Here is a 21,438-nt window from a genome sequence, read left to right on the forward strand (position 1 = left end):
CTGGAGAACGCTTGTTGTCAAAATCTCTTTTTGTCAAAATCAGTGAATATCTCCTCAGTCTGCTACCTGTGTTCCAGTGTTAATACACCACCTAGGCTCTGTAAACAGGCATGTTGCTAGCTACAACATGCCTCCTTTGTTTACATATCAGTGTACAGAGCCTAGGCTGTCCATCCACCCTATAAATTGTCTTCGATAAATCAATCATCAAAAAGGCCCATCGGTTGTAGCCCTAACTTCAAAAGAGAGCCTGTGTATGTACTGCATGTGTTTGTCTTTAATAGTTTGTTTTGTGTATTGTAGTTGTATGTTTTTCCGAGGACCCGAAAACGAGATGCTACATCTCAAGGGGGCTTATCCTCAAATAATTTAATTTTTTTTTTTAAATGAAATAATAACGGTCGGTAGTAAAGCATACGAGACATAAGTGACACTACAAATGGTACAAACACAAATCAAATAGGATGTTGGACGACACCACAATATTCTAGTTCCTCTTTTCAGTACGGTTCAAAAACAAACAAAGTGCCAACCGACGGTACAGTACAGAGTAGCACGGACTCCATTATTATCCTCAGTTACTCTGCACAGTCGTGTCATGTGAACTCATTTTAGGTCAACAGGCCCGAGGAAATAGGGCGACCACACACACACACACACACACACACACACACACACACACACACACACACACACACACACACACACACACACACACACACACACACACACACACACACACACACACACACACACACACACACACACACACACACACACACACACACACACACACACACACACACACACACACACACAGGGTTATATGCTGATTTAACAGAATGTGTTCAAGCCAGGACAAAGAAGGAAGTGAGTAACTGTGACTCTGATATAACCAGAACCAGGGGGAAATATACAGAGACATTATAGGATCAACAATCTCAGCCTTCAGACTATGGGCAGGAGAGTCAGTAGTCATGGGATAACTCCAGGATTAGGGTTGGTGTTTGTGTGGGTTTTTACACATTTGTTTAAGCTTAAAGGAATACTTCACCCATACGGAACCGGTGTTCTATCATTATAAAATCGCTATTATAATATAATGAATTAAGTTTTTCTTCCCTCAGTCTTCCCTAGGCCCAGCTGTCCTGTTAACTCTAACCCTACATTTAACCCTATGTGATGTCACACTAGTAAAATGTAGGGTTAGACAGTGAGACCATAAACACACTCTTTCTGCCTTTTCTCAGGCTAGGATGAACCGATTTCTAAAATGTTTGCACATTCACACTACATAGGATCTCAGAGTTCAATACACCTTCATATTCCCACTGGTGAAGTAGGTCTTTAAGGTTCCAGGTTCCTTTTCCAAGAACTTAAAGGTTGCTGTGGCCTGTTGGTGTGTGTGTTTCCACCAGGGTCTGAAATCCCAGGGAGGTTCTGCATATCAGGCCGATGGAGAGGCAGTCAAAGTATCTGCACTGCACGTCATTTTACGATAGCCTATAGATTTAATTATTTGAGTTGCGACAAAAACGGTGTGCAACAAATTTGATTGATTGGCCTTTGACAGGACTGCTCTTGTAAACTCCTTAGCAACAAGTTGTCGTACATGACGATCCATTCATAATCTTCCTTGTGAAACATTTATTAGTTTTATCTCTGAATCATAAAACGTGGCAGTCGTCCAGAACTGACAGACCTGCGATTGCAAGATTTAATCTCGTTTTATTGACTGTACTGAGACTCAACTTTCACTCATGCGACCAAAGTGACATATGAAGCAAGACGCCTTGATCAGACACACACACACACACACACACACACACACACACACACACACACACACACACACACACACACACACACACACACACACACACACACACACACACACACACACACACACACACACAGTAGTAGTAGTAATTCTAATGCCATCATATTTGTACTACTACTATTAGCTGCAAGCTTTTAATATCTTCATGTCATCTCACATTTTCATGTGATGCTGCCGACACTTGATTGATGTATTTGTACTTCTGTGTGTACTCCGGGCCATATCTGGGAGCGCAATATCTCATGAACGCTTTGAGGGTTTTACTTCAAACTTTGCACAAATGTCAAGTCTAATTCAAGGATGGACTGATTGGATTTTGGAGTCCCAAAGGTCAAAGGTAAAGGTCACTGTGACCTCATAAACGCAATATCTCAAGACCGCTTTGAGGGATTTTCTTCAAACATTGCACAAATGTCGATGTGAGGTCGCAGTGACCTTGCATCACATTGTAGCTTCTTAGGAGCTTTGCCTTCTTTAAAGCATTGCCCACTAACACTGGACTTTCACCGAGGCAAGGCCGTAGTTCTAGTTGTTTTTTGCTACTGGATGTATTATTAATTTAATGAAGACTTGAGACTGGGAAGAGGACCAAATAATAGTCTAATAAAATGAAAAGAATTGATCACTCATTAAGTTATTCTTTAACTAGATGACCAGGTACAAACAGCTCAAATGAACTACAATCAAAAATAGGGAATCGTTTGAAAAATAACCTATAAACAGGCAATTTATAAGGATGCCTGCGACTTGGAATTTCGAATCGGAACTTCCTGTTCAATCCAGAGATTTGACCATTCGTGATACTATTTGTCAATCAGAAAAGTGCATTTGAGTTATATATTTGGCAGACTTAAGATTACTGAAAGAGAGCTTTAAACAAACACAGATGTCGAATCATCGACTTTCAGGGGGCAGCCCTAGCAATTTCCTTATTGTAATGTCCTTATCCCTAGCTTTGTCTATCTAACAGTCCTGCACCTTTATCAGGGACTGACTAATCATGTCTAGGAGTTGCTTAAAGGTGCAGTGTGTAATATGACATCATCAAGAAAGTTCTAGAAAGTTCTAGAGTGCAACACTCCCTGGGTAACCCCAACCCTTTCGAATAATAACAGAAGCTACAGTGGCCTACTTCAAGGACAAGAAAAATTCTAAATTTTAAACAATGCACCTGATGACATTGCAACTATGACACTTTCAAGATGGCGGCACTAGGCTTTGGTCCAAAATATGCAGAAATATGGACATATATGACACCCTTTCTAAGGGGAAAAAAAATTATTCAAAACATTTTTTCAGCCATTATGCACTAAATTAAATGTACTTATGGATATTATAATTACTTTCTACAAAATCTGCTAGGAAATAAAACCCCAAATTCTACACACTGCAGGCTTAAGTGAACTTGGGAACTGGAAGTCATCCAACAGTGAGGCTGGCACAAACCAACCGGTCCTATCTATTACACATGAGGTGGGAATAGGAAAGAGAGACTCACGCCATTGCAGTAGGTCATAACCTGATATAACCAGAGTGTGTATTTCAGAGTTACATAGTGAATCTGAATTTAGCAACACCCACAGGAACAGATAAAGGTCACTATGGTGCTCGTGCTACCAAGGAAAATTAAATGGCCGACAATGTGACATTCAGCACAAAAAGGTGAGAAGTTGAATTTTTGGAGCGGACTGTGGTCTTAAAACGCTCTGTAATGTTAAAAGTGAAACATATGGGGGGGGGAGGGCGCTTGTGGTGTAGTGGTTAGATCCCCCCCCCCCCTCCATAGAGGCTCAGTCCTCTTCACAGCAGACCCTGGTTAGAATCCAGGCCGGGTCGTTCTCTGCATGTCATTCCTATCTCTGCCCCCATTTCATCTCCGTCTCTCCAAAACTGTCTAATAAAAGCAAAAATGACAAATAAAAAATAAATAAAATAAGAAGTAAAACATGCCAGTCGAAAACGCAAAACAAACATATCTGTCTAAATCGTGTATTGTCATGTCGTGTCCTGCTTTTCTAAGTTGATAGCTGAAGGAAGCTGCCAAACTGGATTATGTAAAACAGAAGAGAAAACCACATCAGTTGGAGCAGATGTAGAAAAAATAAAAGAATTGAATTGAATAGAATAGAATAGAAATTTAAAAAAGAGGAGGAATCAGTATCGAGTTTGAGGGCCTGGACTTTATGGGAAACAGGCTTATCAAGTGGGAAGAGATTTATTTTGCCATCTCTCATGAGAGTTCTGTGTGTGTGTGTGTGTGTGTGTGTGTGTGTGTGTGTCCGACTGTGTCTGTGTGTGTGTGTGTGTGTGTGTCCGACTGTGTCTGTGTGTGTGTGTGTGTGTGTGTGTGTGTGTGTGTGTGTCCGACTGTGTCTCTGTGTGTGTGTGTGTGTCCGACTGTGTCTCTGTGTGTCTATGTGTCCGTGTGTGTGTGTGTGTGTGTGTGTGTCCTTGTGTGTGTGTGTGTGTGTGTGTGTGTGTGTCTCCATGTGTGTGTGTGTGTCTGACTGTGTGTCTGTGTGTCCTAGTGTGTCCGTGTGTCCGTGTATCCGTGTGTCTGTGTGTCCTGAGAGATTTATCAATGAGGCCATTCATTCTGCAGTAACAAACGCTCCCTTGACCAAAGTGTGCTGAGGGGCCGAAGTTACCTGAAATGCCTTTAACAAATAACAGTTTGGGCAAGAAGTTACACATTTTCAAAACTAAACAAAAAAGCCTTATTCCGTAGTTTATAGTGTTTCTGGGATTAACACAACTGACCTAGCAATTAGATGGCTTAATCTGAATGTAAAATACTATAACAACAATGATTAAAGCTATAATGCGTAACTTCTGTCGCCCCCCCATGAGGAATTCTAAGTAATTACAACAACACAGTCGGTGCATCTACATGAGGTAAAGCCTTCAGTGATCGCACATGGATTTTACACTGGGTTTTTTCTTAGCGGGTTTTTTCTTAGCAGTAGAGTCAACAACTGAAACATTTATTGGGATTTTTTCTGAGCTCCTGCACCAGTGTCAGTTGGGTGACACCAGTTTGTAAACGGAGAGAGTTTTGTGGAGCTAATAGGCTTAATCAACTTTGTGTCAACTAATTTGGCGATGGCTTGAATGTAACCAACATTCATCATCTCTATAAAAAGTTACGCACTATAGCTTTAAATATGTTTTGTTTATGTATGTCTGGCCTGTAGCATTTCCCATAGTGCACATGAAAGGACAGGATACAAAAATCCCATTCTTGCAAACACCTGTGATGAGTAGGAAGTAAGAAGGAGGGGTTGGCACGGTTACTATTCATTCCCTCCCATGAATGACTCAGTGTAATTCTAAACTGTCATCATGAGGCTGCGATCTATCCTCATTCCAACACGTACATGAATGACATGAAGGGACCATAGTACAATTAAACTAATCAATATTAAATTGCTTCCACGTATTGCATTGGCAGTTTTAACCATTTTGACAGTTCACATAGACATGGGTAATCTAAGTATGTACATTATTGTTGTAGCTGCACTCCACACAGCTTTAGTCACATGTGCATCTAACTAACTAACTGTGTAATAACTAACTAGCGCATGCATGCAGTTATTGATCCTCCCTTACACAAACCCGTGTGGTTGCGTGTCTGGCCTTGCACATGCCTTGCACAGACACACACACACACACACACACACACACACACACACACACACACACACACACACACAGCTGATATCTCAAGTGGTTTGCCGTCTAGTAATCAAAGCTTCAGGCCCTATCAGCATTCCTAGATATCACATCACGTTAAGTGCCACACCGCTTGACTTCCCTGAGATACCGTCAATGAGATGTGTGTGTGTGTGTGTGTGTGTGTGTGTGTGTGTGTGTGTGTGTGTGTGTGTGTGTGTGAGTGTGCTGATAGAAACGTTTACACTGCCAATAATCGAATAAGCTGGGAAAGCAATTTGTCATCAAACAGGGAGGCTACACTTTTTTTTTACACAGTTACAGCACGTTTGGACATTTTCCTGGCATATCTTTAGCAGCATTTCCGTCACGGCAATAAAGATCCAAGATTGCACAATCTTAAAGCTGTAGTGGGCTATTTTGTATTGGTGTTCGAATTCTCAGTGGTTTATTTCATTCACTATATAGCGGACTATAAAATACCCAGAATTTGAGTGAACATACGATGTTCCCTACATGTTACTCCCGTATACCACAATGCAATGCTGTTGCATTTACTGACGCGAATGACATTTAGAAATGTTCAGCGTAGTGTCCAAATTCTCGTTTGTTCGTTCCCTACATAGTTCACTATATCATAGACACTGTATAGGGAATGGAGTGATTGAATAGGGAACGATTTCGAACACAGCTACAGTTTGTCTTCGTGACATCAGACATCCAGCACCCCTGGGGCGCCCTTAGCTCAGTTGGTAGGGCGTCCCCCCCCCCCCGGGCCGGGCCCAGCAGCGGACCTGGGTTTGATTGCCGCCTGCGGTGGTTCTCTGCATGTCACTGCCCTCTCTGCCCCATTTCACCTCTGTCTCTCTGCACTATCAATAAACCATAAAAATGCCCAAAAAATATCTTTAAAAAAAAAAGACATCCAGCACCCCCACATAGCAGCAATACACAGCCCTTGTTTCATGACCGCAGTGTCGACTATTTGACTGTGAGATTTTCAAACTAATCGTCAACTATTCAGCGTCACCCATACATAACCAGAGAAGAGGTTTTAAAACTGACTTCACACACACACACACACACACACACACACACACACACACACAACCACGTTTTAATGATGCACAGAGGGAACTATTCAACTGTCCTATGTCACAGCAGGACAACACCCTTAGGAGATGCTGCATTCAAGTACACAAAGTAAAGTTCAGACATTTGAATGTTTGCATAATGAATTCTACTGTTCTTCTGTGCCACTATGTTGAATGTCACATACTGTATAAATCACTCACTTTTCATAACTAAAGAACATCCCCCCTCTAGATCCAGCCTTATAAATAGACGGTGAGGGGACAATAGGGAACGGCATGGGGACGTGGTATGGCTGTTGTCGTGTGATCTTTCAAGTGACCCCCCCCCCTCCCCCCCACACACACTTTCCCCTCACAGGCTAGATAGCATGTGAATCCAATTGAGCTTTGGCAATAGATAACACATTAGCGGCCGCGCGTCACATGTACTCAGGGTTAATACAGCTTCCGGAAAGGTAGTGTAGTGAGAGAGTGAGATCATAAGGCTGTAATAATCAAGCAAAGACTATTTAATCAAACAACACAGGCTTCATGTTCCTGGATCCTGTAAGAACATGGAGGTCCATCCGACCCACGAAGCCCCGCGGTGGCTTTCTGAGAAGAATGGCTCTCATCCTGGCAACAACAATGGCTTCAGTTCACCATAACAACAATGCAATGCTCTCAATTAGCCAGTCATGGGGGGGGGGGGGGGCGGGGGCAGTGGGGGGCACAGTTTGAAGATACAGTAGGGCAGGCCGAATATGGCCCTTCTTGGTTTTTTTTCTGGCTCACAAGAGTTTTTTTTGTTGTCTGCAAATCTGGTTCGCGTTACGGTGTAATATGATAAATAAAACGAATGCAGTAAATCAGTTTTACACATGAGGCTGGTTTATGAAGCTGCATGAGTGTCTCAGGATTGGCCTTACAACTGATGAGCCAAACTATGCTGAACTAGCTAAATCAAGGCAGTGCAATTTCTCTCACTGACTGAAACAGGCTCAAACTGTCTCATATTACAGTAGTTCTGTTTTGTGATGATTCCAACTACATTGTTGGATCATAAGAATGTGTCCAAAATATGTGAGAACAACAATTGTTATAATGATGCGATTAAAAGTGAAGAAGAAAGGAATGCGTCTGACTATTAGGTTATTCCATAGCAGTACTATATCTATTGAGTTAACACTACTACTAGTACCATTTATTTGTAGCGATTCATTGACATTATATGTTTTACTGTATGTGTGGCCCATGAGCCCCCCCCCCCCCCCCCCCCCCCCCCAGCGGTTTTCCTTTTCGGCCCACTTGTTAGGAGGTTGAATAGCCTAGGCCGGGGGTAGGGGGTGTTCTGAGCACAAGACAATAGAAGAGGTGTGAGAAGTCTGAGTGGTTTGGTGGATACTCATTTGAGGAATCTACATTTAGAATTAAACAACATTCAATATATCTCATTACCCTTATAAGAATCTTAGGAATCTATACAAATTAAATACAATGTTTCTTATTGCAGATATGAGCATTCTAACATTTGAGTCCGGAGACATATCATATGCAATATTTGCCATTACAGTAGGTTTAAGGACTTTTTAAGACCTTTTCAAAGCCACTCAGAATGATATTTAAGATAAATATTACTAAAAGCAAAACTGTATAGGAAGAAAATACAAAATACTTTGGGTTAGGGACACTTCTGCATAGAATATAATTTCTTTGGAACAGACTTAAAGTTATAAGATCTAAGGGTTAATATGATTATTATTATGTTGTTGTATGTCATGTTTGGTTGCTGTGTGTAATGTGGAAATTTGTGTTTGAGTGGGAGAAGCCAAAAACAAATTTCCACCAAGGTAGACAACATCTATCTATCCTGCCTGCCTGCCTGCCTGTCTGTCTGTCTGTCTGTCTGTCTGTCTGCCTGTCTGTCTGTCTGTCTGTCTGTCTGTCTGTCTGTCTGCCTGTCTGTCTGTCTGCCTGTCTGTCTGCCTGTCCCCCTCCCTCTTTACTGTCTGTGTGTCTATCATCTAAAATGCACAACTTAAAAGCCAAAAATTATAATAATTTATCACTTAAACGTTGCAGTTTGACCATATTTGACCATGCAAACTTATTTAAAGTAGAACACTGATAAACTCCCCTACTCACCATGTTTTAGTAGGCTATTGATAAGGCTCTTGAAAGACTGTTTTAAGACATTGTACTAGCCTACAAATTAAAGCCTAATATTTTTCAAGATTAACTTAAGACTGTATGCCTATCTGTAGTAATGTCGGCTAGCTGTGTTATCTGCAAAAAAAAAAAAAAAAAAAACTTGCATGCAGTGTGGAAGTAGCCTAGACAACCAGAATATATAGCTGAAGATATCCACTATCTCTAAGTGACTATAAACGCTGCTGCGGTACTTTGTTGGCTCTGTGCCGACCACATTGAGACTGTGACCCCGAGTTACGAGCTGTCAAACGCGGCAAGGACAGAGGCACATGGGGGGTTGGGTATGGAGGGAGGGGGACTTCACGTGTGGATGTTTAAACGAGCGGCAGCATCACGCCACACACTGTGGGTGAATGAAACTACGTCTGGTTACTAAACCAACCGCCCAATAACACTGGGTATTTCTATCATTCGCGCGCTGTTGCAATATAAGGAAATAATTATTAGTAGCCTATCTAATGGCGACAGAAGCAGAGACGTTTCAACACTTTACGAAGAGAAAATTAGCCGTTTCAATTCAGCAGCAGCCTCTTTGTCTCAACCATAGACTGTGTATGAATGGTCACCCCACACACACACAGACACACACGCACCACGTTGTTTGACCAACACACGCTCCGTCACTCACCGGGTCGTTTCGGAGGTTTCGTATCCGTCCTATGGAGGCTCAGTTCGGCTTGAGTGAGTGTCGCGTTGGTGGTTGTCCCGGTTCTTGCAAAAACCAACGGTGTAGCGGCGGATACTCCAACAGCAGCAGGAGCGAGGTACCACTGCAGCGCTGGACTGGACAACTTCTGGGATGGTGATGATGATGACACTATGGCCCAACGCGCATGCGCAGAGACGACAGCCGTGAACAGGCAGTGGTGGAATCTGACCTGACAAATCGCACGTGCGAGAAAGTGGGAGAGGCGCACGAGAGAGGTGTCTGTCTCTATCTGTACTGTAGGCCTATATCTATCTATCTATCTATCTATCTATCTATCTATCTATCCATCCATCCATCCATCTCTATCTATCTATCTATCTATCTATCTATCTATCTATCTATCTATCTATCTATCTATCTATCTATCTATCTATCTATCTATCTATCTATCTATCTATCTATCTATCTATCTATCTATCTATCTATCTATCTATCTATCTATTACGGACAGTTTGTTATAAAGGAACAAAAGTAAGTAAGTAGACTACTTGATGCAGAGACATGGTCCTTGTGAGTGTTTGTCTTAGGCTATATCTAAGGACGTAGGCCTACGACTTAAAGTACAAAGTACAGGAACATTTACTTTTAGTATCAAAAGTAAAATAACGATGCAGAGAAATTGTCCTACAAGACAAATACCATTTATTTCCGTGAGATAACGATGACTACCTCATAATAACATACTATCTCATTATTACACAATTATGTAGCCTAAGAAATAATATATTTAACAATAAGAATAAACATTGTAGTCTCTTGCTTCCATATCAAATGGAAATTCAAGATGTTTTGTAAAAATATTATGTTTTATCACTTTATTATGTACCAACCAAAGACAGGCATGTACATTTTACAATTACATACTTAGTACAACTGTCGTTCCTGGGTGAGCGTACCCACACCAAAGGCATTAAGAAAACTATATAAAAATAGCATTCTTTGCACTGATGGTCTCGTTTGCTGTTACATGTAATTTATGATCATCAGAAAAAAAAAATAGACTGTTTCAGAAATATTCAAAAGTTCCTCATGGCACCTTTAAACAACAAAGTAAGGGAGGAAAAACCACATTAAGACAACTGAAAATTGTATAACTTAATGCCATAGTTATTTCAGAGGATCACCCACTAAACCCGCGACTGTAACAGCAGTCTTGTTTGCCATGGTCGGGTGTTATGTCACTGAGTAGCTTCCCTACATTGTTTTGTGCCCAGCCCTGAACTATTGGGGTGGAAAAGATTTGCAGTTATGCATTACGCTGCACATTTTTTGGCCCCTGTTATATAAGAATTTAAATAATAATTTGCCTTATTCATGTGGTACTTTTTCAAAAAGGCATCTACAAAGTGCTCGTCAAACATAAAAATTGACCAATTCTAACACACGCAGAAAAGTAAGTCATTTAAAGAAATAAAATGTGTGAAAATATTTTATTTTACAACTTTTAATTGTGGTTTTGAAAGTTAAACATTTAGCTAAAAAAACTAAATATGACTGTTAACATTTTTCTTTACTCCCTGTTCTATTTTCTTGTTTTCTGTCCCCATTTTGCCACTGTGTGAATTGTATGTAAAGACAATTAAAGAAAATAACCCTATTTAAGAAACAGTGCATGCTGCCCTAACTCATCCAGTAAGATGTATGGCTATGTCACCATTATATGTTAATGTAGATCTGGAACAATAGTATCTGACATATCCCTTTGTTATGTTTGATGAAGACAAAAGTTAAGTACAAGCACAAACATTGTGTTGGGAAGTTTCACTAGGCAGTATTTCTTTGTAGGTCCATTTTATTCACAATATTGTAACACAGCTCTGGAAAAAAATAAAAGACCACTCAAAATGTTCAGTGTCTCTCGTTTTACTATTTCTAGGCATATGTTTGAGTAGAATGAACATTTTGGTTTTGTTCTATAAACTACTGACAACATTTCTATCAAATTCCAATACATTGTTTTGGTCATTAAGAGCATTTTCATTAAGTAATGTAGAGATGAAGAATAAAAAAGTAATAAAAGTAAAAGTAAAATCCAGACTGGTCTCTTATTTTTTTCCGGAGCTGTAGTATAATTTCAATATATTGCAAATCATACCAGGACATGAAAGAAAGGTCAAATTTTTGGCTACTGTGTGGAAATGCTGCTGTCTGCTGTGCAAGCATGAGCGTTTCACAATTTTGGAAGATGACAGATGTCTTCAGGCCAAACACCGGGTGAGTTACATTGAGGAACATCAAGTTCACCATGATAACATCTGAAGACTTTTCTGTTTCCCTTTTAACCTGTCATTTTTTTGTTTTTTATTTATTCGCTTTGGCAACTTATCTGCCTGTATTTGTTCTTTGTTTTTACTATCTCTTAAATGCAAATTTTCTGATATCTATACTTGATTTGTAGGCCCTTCTAAAGCACTCTGAATGGCCTTGTGTCTGAACTGTGCTATAGAAATAAACTTGCCTTGCCTTGCCTTAAAATCTGGTTTGAATTCAATATACTTGGAACTGCCGGAAGATAACACAGTGACACCCTTCTTTACATGTTGCACTCCGACCCCTTTGTTTATTGCTATTATCTGTTACTGCTCCTATAGGTTATGTGAGCTGTGTAGGTATGTGTGTATCTCTTAATAAGTGTTTCATCTTTTTAACAACAATGGCAGATGTTTTTTAACAAGTGGGCATGGGTATGGGTTTTTTATTTATGTAGCCCCTATCAAAATAAAGTACAGTCATTAAAATCCCCCCTATCAAAATAAGGGCTGGGATTGAATACGTTTTGGTTTATTTATTTAAAAAACAAAGTATCAAAGTATCCTTCAAAGTAAAATAAATTAATAATACAAAACTTAAAATACATAACAAGAAAAGATCACAGAAGGGGCGTTCGTGGTGTAGTGGTTAGCGCCCCAACTCCCATAGAGGCTCAGTCCTCTTCACAGCAGACCCGGGTTAGAATCCAGCCCGGGTCGTTCTCTGCATGTCATTCCCCCTCTCTCTAAGATATCTCTGTCTCTCCAAACTGTCTAGTAAAATGCAAAAATGCCCCAAAATAATCTTATAAGAGATCATTGAAACAAAGAGCCCCAGCTAAGGGAAAAAGACTTAAGGCAAAAGTGATTTTTTAAGGAGTTTCGTAGTTAATTCTTAAAACAAACGAAAAGCCGTTTTCAAACAAAATACAACTCTGGAGAAAATTGTTCAGTGTCTCTCGTTTTACTATTTATAGGCATATGTTTGATTAGAATGAACGTTTTGGTTTTATAATATAAACTACTGACAACATTTCTACCAAATTCCAATACATTTTTTGTCATTAAAGAGCATTTTCAATAAGTAATGTAGAGATGAAGATTTAAGAAAAATCCAGACTGGTCTCTTAATATTTTTCCGAGGCTGTTACCTCAGTTCAATCGTGTGAATGTCGATAGTAAGCCTGCTATGTGTGTGTGAATGGTAACGTGGGAATGGGAACAGGTCTCCCTTGTAAAAGAGTCTTCGGTCTCAATGGGATTTACCTGTATAAATAAAGGTTAAAAAAAAAAAAATTAAAATCCTTGTCCTCCACTCAAAAACATAAATCCCATGCTCTCCAACCCTGCAACAGTAAATGTAATCGGACCACCAAAATCTTTGTTCTGCTCTCTCGACCGAAATGAATCCCTCTTTTTTTTTATGTGCTTTTTGGATGAATTACTTTATCCATCTTCACCATCCTGTGTAAAGTCTGTCCAGCCGACGGAATGTGAGCCAGCCGTTGGCACGACGATGTGACAGTGCTTAATTGGAACATTCTGGTTCTGCTAATGAGGAAGAGGATGAACTAGGGCAGAGCTTGGATGAGGACAATTGTGTCAGTATGTAAGATGTATTTTTTATTTTTTTGACATAATTTATAGGAACATTTATTGATCTGAGAGTTATTTTTTACATTTACAACACCCTACAATTTTTCTATGCAAACAATTTAAATAATAATAATAATAATAATAATAATAATAATAATAATAATAATAAATTCATAAAATAAAATAAGAAGTTTGAGGTGCCCTTTATTTAAAAAACAAAATTTTTTAACTCTGTTTTTGTCTTTTTTTAAACTAATTCAGCGACATAATACAGTCCCAACAACTACACACACACACACACACACATACACACACACACACACACACACACACACACACACACACACACACACACACACACACACGTACAAAAACGTGTGTAGACCTTTTTATATACAGTCTATATGCTGGGGACAGATCATATCAACACTAATTGCTTTACACAGTAGCGTAACTCGAGTATACATTAACAGTGTGACCTTTCTTGACCTCTGCCAGACAGCCAGACAGAGCCTAGGCTGTGTAATAACGTCGGAATTTTTTTTCAGGCACACACACAGTACGGACAGGTAGCGGATCATGAGGAGATATTCACTGATTTTGACAAGAAGTGATTTTGACAACAAGCATTCTCCACAATCGCTGACTCCTTTAATATGGTTTTTTCTTCTGTTTTTTCCATTTCCTTTTAGCTATCATTATTATATTATTTTGGACATGTTCGAAGTAAAGCCTTCATTCATTTATATATTCAAGCTCCCTTGATATCAAGCTCTGTCTGTTGTTGTTAGTCTCTCTCCTAGCAGGCAGCTGTTTGGCGACTCAATATTTATCTAACCTGCAACAAGTAGGACGTCCACAACTGTTTGCTAATGTGTGTCTCTGCGCTCACTGAGACAATAAACAATTCACGGGAGATTGGGAGACACACAGACACACACACAGACACACACAGACACACACACACTCCTGTTATTGCTTCTTGCCAGAGGAGGGGGGGGGGGACAGTGAAAACAAAGACATGATGTGGCGAGGCCTTACAGAGAGAGAGGGGGTTGGGGGACTGAGAATGCAAAACAGATTTTGCCATTGGGAGGGTTCCAGGGGAGATTTTCGGGGGTGTTTTTTGTGGGTGCGTGCTGAGTGTGTGTGTCCACCGAGAGGAACTCTTTCTGCTTTCATAAGCTTCTCTCTGCACATGAGAGGATCGCAGTCACTCTAACAGCCTGAGAACAAAGTCTTCACAGTTTTTTTGAAGACAGTCAAAGTCTGAGACCATAAAAAACAGTGTGTGCAGATTCCACTGTGTCATAGTGTGCATGCTCCTTCTAAAGTCACACAGAGTCACATGAATGCACACACACACACACACACACACACACACACACACACACACACACACACACACACACACACACACACACACACACACGGATAAGAAATCCCTATGCATGCAATTCTCCTGGTATCAGGATTTTTCTATCAGAGTTTGTCCAATAATGCATGTGTGACTTTCTGACACACACACACACACGCACATTGTCCTATTTCCTTCACAGCATTTATTCTGCACACTCATATATTTTCAAGGTTATTATACACCCTCCTGATTTGTTGTGATAAACCACTGTAGCATCTTTGCTAACTTTGACTTTGGAAGATGGCAATAGATGAAAAAGTCAGGGGATCGTCAAAATCATTAGGGTTCATAGACAGTCATTCTTGTGAAGACTTGGACATAAAGGGACAAGCTGGGATAGGTGGGTTTTTTGGGGGGGAGGTATCTTTGCTCATTATTTGAACATTAACCTATTTTGGGTCAAAATATTGTGTCAAAAATGAGCAATATTTTATATACGAATGTCAAATGTGAACAAATAAAAATAAATAAAAAAAGCTCAATTTCTTCTTGTCCATTATGCCATATTGTTTAAAAAAATATTACATATAGGGGAGAACGGGGGAATCTGAGGCATCGGGTAATGTGAGCCACCCCCTGTATCTAGGCAACGGAAAACATTTGTGGTCATGTGAGATATATGTTTTCAAGCCCCTCTCATTTCCCCATGGCCCTGAAAGATAGGACCTCATGGTGCTGTGGTAAGCATGTTTTTTTCACCAAAATAGGTATTTTGCATGTAAAAGTAAATTTTCTTGCTGTCAACTTAAAGCGGCTACGAGTAACATTTAAATATCTTCTAAACAGCCTCATGTTTCCTCTGATAATCATAAATTACCTTTAACAGCAAACGAGACCATCAGTGCAAAGAAAGACGTTTTTATATAGTTTTTATTACTGCTTTTGGTCTGGTCGCACACCCAGTCCGATTTTCGGTTCGCTCGTGCAGGCTCTATGGTCACATATCCGTATTGGTCGCAGATTTCAGTGTGGAGCAGCAGCGTGATTTGAGAAGCCTATCCCTCCAGGTGAGGGAAGGGGAGCGGGAGCCTTGTTTGAGACAGTTATTTGTCGTCATAATGACTGATAACGGGGCTGAACCATCAAAGAAAAAAAAGAAAATGCAATGAAGAAAAGCTAAAAGGGAGAGTGATAGGCTCAGGCTACGGGCGGGACGAGGGCGTTGCCAAGCAACGTGTATACAATTTCACGAGAGCGAAACTAGACTGCAGTGTTTACTCCTAAATGAATGAGCGGTTGGTACTAACACAAAGTTTGCTTTGCTTCACCATCTTCAGATAACCATTATCTGAAATAGTCATTATTTACATCAACAACACAAACACATTACCTAATCGTGATCCATACTAACTGCCGTCTCTCGTTCATTCGCTTTCTGTGAGGACACGTAATCTTTCAGCTCCGTGAGAGAGAGTAGTTAGGTGACACTGCTGCATCAACTCATTGCAATCAGGTGTGTGTAGCAATGACTGGCATTAGTTGATGCAGTGTCAAAACCACTCTCACGGAGCCGAAAAGAGTCCTCACACTTTCAACACACGGACATGCACTATATTGCTCCCTTCTCAGTTCACACTCGCGCGCCTGGCACTAGCTAGAAAACAGCTTTGCGACAGCGGGCGTCGTAAAAATACTACCGCTTTTGTCCAGACTGACCCCCAGACTGTGTTCTAATCTAACTGGTTCTATCTTTCATTTGAATCTTATTAAAACCTTTTGAATTATAATATGTTGTATTTGATTTTGTTCAGAGTTACTTTCAAGTGTTTAGAAAATTTGCTTTGCTTAATTGATCAAACCCCATCATTCTTTTACTGGTCCGACATTAGTTCTGGAATGTGTGGCTAGCTTTCAGGATTCTTACTGTTACAATATGTGTTGTTATGGTAGTTTCAGAGTGGAAAAAGCAAGTGGATCAGTTTACCCCACAGCTGGGGTAAAGTGAGCCACATGACAACTTTTTTTAAAACAATCATATTTTCACTGCCCTTTGTCTTGAAAGAATTCTGCTAATGCCCATTTCTAGGAAACATCCTGAATTAATGGGAAATGTGTAAATATGAGTGATAAATCATTTTAGCTCCCTTAGAGGGGAGCAAATGTAAAAAGTGGCTCAGATTACCCCGTTCTCCCCTACAACAAATAAAAAAATCATTAGTATTCATAATCTGGGCACAATGAATATCTCTACCAAATCTCATAGAAGTTCTTCTAATAGTTGTTGAGATATTTGCAGTTAAAACAAATTTAATAAATGTGCAACAGTCTTGAAATACTCTTTTAGAGTTTGGCAAAATGTTTTTTGTCTAATGGCTTAGACTATTTAACATTTCATCACAACACCTGCAAATAACAAGTAAACAAATATTAGAACAAAACAGTGTGCACTTTTGGTTGTTCCCGTCCAAAAATTGAGTCAGCTCCTGAGCATGGGTCCAAGTGATGACGTCAAATGTGTGTGTGTGTGTGTGTGTGTGTGTGTGTGTGTGTGTGTGTGTGTGTGTGTGTGTGTGTGTGTGTGTGTGTGTGTGTGTGTGTGTGTGTGTGGGTGTGTGTGTGTGTGTGTGTGTGTGAGGTTAGGGAGCTCTGAGTTTTTTTGAGTCAATGTTGGAAACCTGTTAAACTCCAATTATCGATCTGTTTATCTCCCCCTCTCTTATCGGCACAGATGGACTATTTGGCTTCCCTCAACTTTGACCGACTGATAGTAAATGTCCATTTTCTAAAAGCCCTCCTAACCTTTGTCCCACTGACTTCTGTCATCATTTCATTCAAATAGCAGGAACTCATCACTATGAATGATTTTAAAACGCGACTCACATGTTTTCTTGTGGCAAGTTCTGGAGTGTGTCAATGTTTCACTGAATAGCATTTTATCATTGTCTCAAAACTGTTCTTCTTCTTCACCCACTGGAATGTATTCGTCTCTTTTTCTCATGGTCTGTGCTTTCTTCTTATGTTTGTCTTATTTTTCATTCATTTTAACTGCTGCTATTTGGGCCAGACCTTGCTCGGAAAAGTGGTAATTTTTTATTTTTTTTTAATGTATTCTCAGTGTGTCTCTGTCGACCTCCACCTACGTCCCCATGAAACACTATCGGATCCATTTCTCCCTCTGTATCTCTCATCACAGGCTTCCTCTAGCTCATATTATCCTTCTTAAAGAGCTTTTTCCTTTTCAGATCTATGAAAATAAAAAATATTTTCCCAAAAGTAACCGATACTTTGAGACAGGAATGAGGATGTTTGTTTAGCCCCTGTGTGTGTGTACCCACATTTTTGCCAATATCAAAGTTGACCACAATATATGGGTACTGTTTTAAGCAATGCACGCACTGGCCTCCCATTTGTTTGCCCTGCATTTGTTCCTTTTATATACTACCTATGGTTTGTTCACATTGTTGCCCTTTTTCTTTACTCTTCGCCACTGTCTCGTAAAGAGTCCGTGCACGCCACTGGTTGAGATAAAGGAAAACGTAGGGCAAACATTGAACAAGCAAAATATCCCTTTACATGGTCACGTGACAAGCAAGCAAGGTATGTACATAGTAGTCCTCCCTGCAACACAACAAATTAATGAAAAACATATGAAAAAAGTCATTTGAACCAGATTTAAGCCGGTTTCAAGCCACAGTTATTTAAGAAATGGACCTCAGACTTAACTCTTAACTTTACAGACGACTGCATGCATATCACACACACACACTCACACACACACACACACACACACATACACACACACACACACACACACACACACACACACACACACACACACACACACACACACACACACATACTGTATATATCCTGCATGCCTTACTGTGGAAATGAAAGCCATGTGCAGTTCTACTCTTGTTCCTTCCTCCAATCACAGCAGAGGTGGAGCCGTAATGTCCGACCCCCCGAACATGGTCGTAAATGTGAACAATGACTGTTTTTCTTTAGGCTTCGTCGATATGAGAACGTGTGTGTGTGTGTGTGAGTTGTTTGCGTGTGTCTTTATGTGGACTCAACCCTTATTGCTTTTTAATGTCAAGGTCTTAAACTCTACTTGAACCCTACATTCACATTCACATGCACTTAATAGAATACATATGTTGCATGCATCTCCATGTTTAAACACAGATGTGCTTATGTGCTCCCTGTCTCACTCAAGCACATTCCGTCTGCAGCGTGTAATGTAAAGCAGCCGTGGTCAGACTTGGCTCAGCTGTCACATTATAAATCAAGTATGTACTGTATATACTGTATATCTGTACACTAGCTGCTATAACAGTACACAATATTATGACATTAGGGAGTAATAAAATCATTTGTATGTAATATGCATTATAGACACAGTTGGGCAAGAAGTATTCAGATCCTGTCCGAAGTAAAAGTACTAATACCTCTCAGGGAAACAACATATTATCGCGGTGGTGAGGATTTTTTTGTCCATATGAACCTGTGGGCTGTGTTGTCTGGATTCTGGTGCTGCTGGTAGGGTCTCGTGCTCCTGGTAGGGTCTCCCATGGCAAATTAGTCTCAGTCGAGGGGCCAGACTGTTGACTGGACCAGACTGACTGAACAGCAGCTCAGAGTATACTGTATTTCTGGAACAGCTTACAGCAACAGATTAAAATGAATACCATGATATCCTTTAACCAATTTAAACATACTGTCTTGAATCTACCAAACTTTGACTGTAACTGTTTTAATAAGGCTATATTGTACTTACTGTGAGGGAATTTTGGGTCTTTAGTTGTAATGTTAATGGGAAAGATTAATAGGTCATATATGCCTATCTTGTGTGTCTGTCTCTCAGACTCTAGGTCAGCCTTGGAGCCTGTTAGGAGACACTTAGGTCAGTTGTATAGATAAAGTCTCATCTCCTTAGACTCCAGAATGTTATGGTTCACTGTGTTCAGCTCTGAACCAAAACATTGGTACGCTTGGTGCCCGAGCCGGGGAGGTGGTAGAGATAGCGCGAGGTTAAAACACAGCTCTAAGCATGAGTTTGGGAGAATTGAAGTGCAAGTCACGAGAGTTGCAGTCCGGTTCTCCTTGGCCAATAAATATTGCTTCATAATTCATCCAAGTCTCCTGAAATATTCTTCCACCTGAGTTGACCTCCAACCTTAACAGAACTTCCATCACACTTACCAATTTAATTATATTCCTAGTCACTCTACACCTCTGTCTAAAATGTTTCTATTTACCAGCTTGTTGTGTATTTGTACTGTATATTGTGTTTGTATTGTTGTTTTTGTTTCTCGACATTTGTTTCTCGACATCATTGTAAATGAGGGTCAGCCCTCAATGATATCTCGAGTATAAATAAAGGTTAAAGAAAAAAATGTGCCTGCCTTCTTGGAGATCCTGAATAAAGTCCTGCATGGGGCTCGGGTAGGGGACTCAATAGTTCTGCTAGGAGACAACGCACACATGACAACTGGAGAGGCATTATTGGGAGAAATGGCCTCCCTGACCTAAACCAGAGTGGTCGTTTGTTATTTGGACTTCTGTGCTAGTCATGGACTGTCCATAAAGAACACCATGTTAGGTGCACTCCTGTGGCGTAGTGGATAGAGCGCGTACCATATTGGCTACGGCCTTCGTTGCAGTGGTCGCAGGTTCAAATCTGACCCGTGGACCTTTACTGCAGGTCATCCCCCCTCTCTCTCTCTCCTCATTTCAACTCTGTACTATCTAACAAAGCTTGAAAATGCAAATAATCTTTTAAAAAAAACACCATGTTCAAACATAATGAAGTTCATAAGTGTACGTGGCACCTGAGCAGCCTGGGCTAAAGGTTGATTTGTGATAGTATAGTCTGACCTGAGGCGGCATGTTTTGGACACTTGGGTGAAGAGAGGGTCCGAGCTGTCAACCAATCGCTATCTGGTTGTGAGTTGGGTCAAAGGGTGGGGGAAGACTCTGGTAGTGCGGGTGACTTGGAATGTCTGGAGGAGGCCCATGTCCGAGAGATCTTCAACTCACACCTCTTGCAAAGCTTTTCTGTCTCCCTGTGTAGGTTGTGGACATTGAACCCAAGTGGTCCATGTTTAAAGCTTCCATTGCTGAAGCCGCGGTGGGCAGCTGTGGCCTCAAGGTCATAGGTGCCTCAATGGGCGGTAACCCTTGAACACCGCAGTGGACCCGTGAGGTTAAGGAAGCCATCCAACTGAAGAAGGAGTGATTCTGGGATATGTTATCCTAGGAGTACTTTGGAGGAACTCTTTTAGCCCTCTATGTAAGAGGTAGAGCTGTTGGCTGAAACGTCCAGAAATGCTAAAAGCTTTGGGTTTGGTATGGCTGTCTGGGGTGACACGCCTCTTCAACATTGCGTAGAAGTCTGGGACAATGACTAAAGAGTGGCAGACTGGGGTGGTGGTTCCCCTGTTCAAAATGGGGGACCAGAGAGTGTGTGCCAATTACAGGGGTATCACAGTTCTCAGCCTCCCTGGCAAAGTGGACTCCAAGGTGCTGGAAAGGAGAGTTCGGCCGATAGTCGATCCTAAAATTGAAGAGGAACAATGCAGATGTAGTCCTGGCCGTGGAACAACAGACCAGGTTTTTACTCTGGGAGTATGTTCATCCTGTCTACGTGGGTTTTGTGGATCAGGAGAAGGCGTCTAACAGGCTTCACCAGGAGTGAAGGGGTGTGGGGGGGTTCTCGTCAATAA

General features: G+C 40.7%; 1 protein-coding gene across 1 annotated transcript in view; it reads right to left on the reverse strand.

Annotated features, from left to right (window-relative positions):
* Nucleotides 1-9,562, reverse strand: part of LOC307253452 (monocarboxylate transporter 1-like) — a 34,709-nt gene extending 25,147 nt beyond the window's left edge. The window contains exon 1 of the mRNA XM_080031507.1: nt 9,425-9,562. The gene's annotated coding sequence lies outside the window, so the exon portion shown is untranslated. The remainder of the gene's footprint in view (nt 1-9,424) is intronic.
* Between the last annotated feature and the right edge of the window lie 11,876 nt (nt 9,563-21,438).

Source organism: Ammodytes marinus, assembly GCF_949987685.1.
Source record: "Ammodytes marinus genome assembly, chromosome: 7".
Lineage (NCBI taxonomy): Eukaryota > Metazoa > Chordata > Actinopteri > Uranoscopiformes > Ammodytidae > Ammodytes > Ammodytes marinus.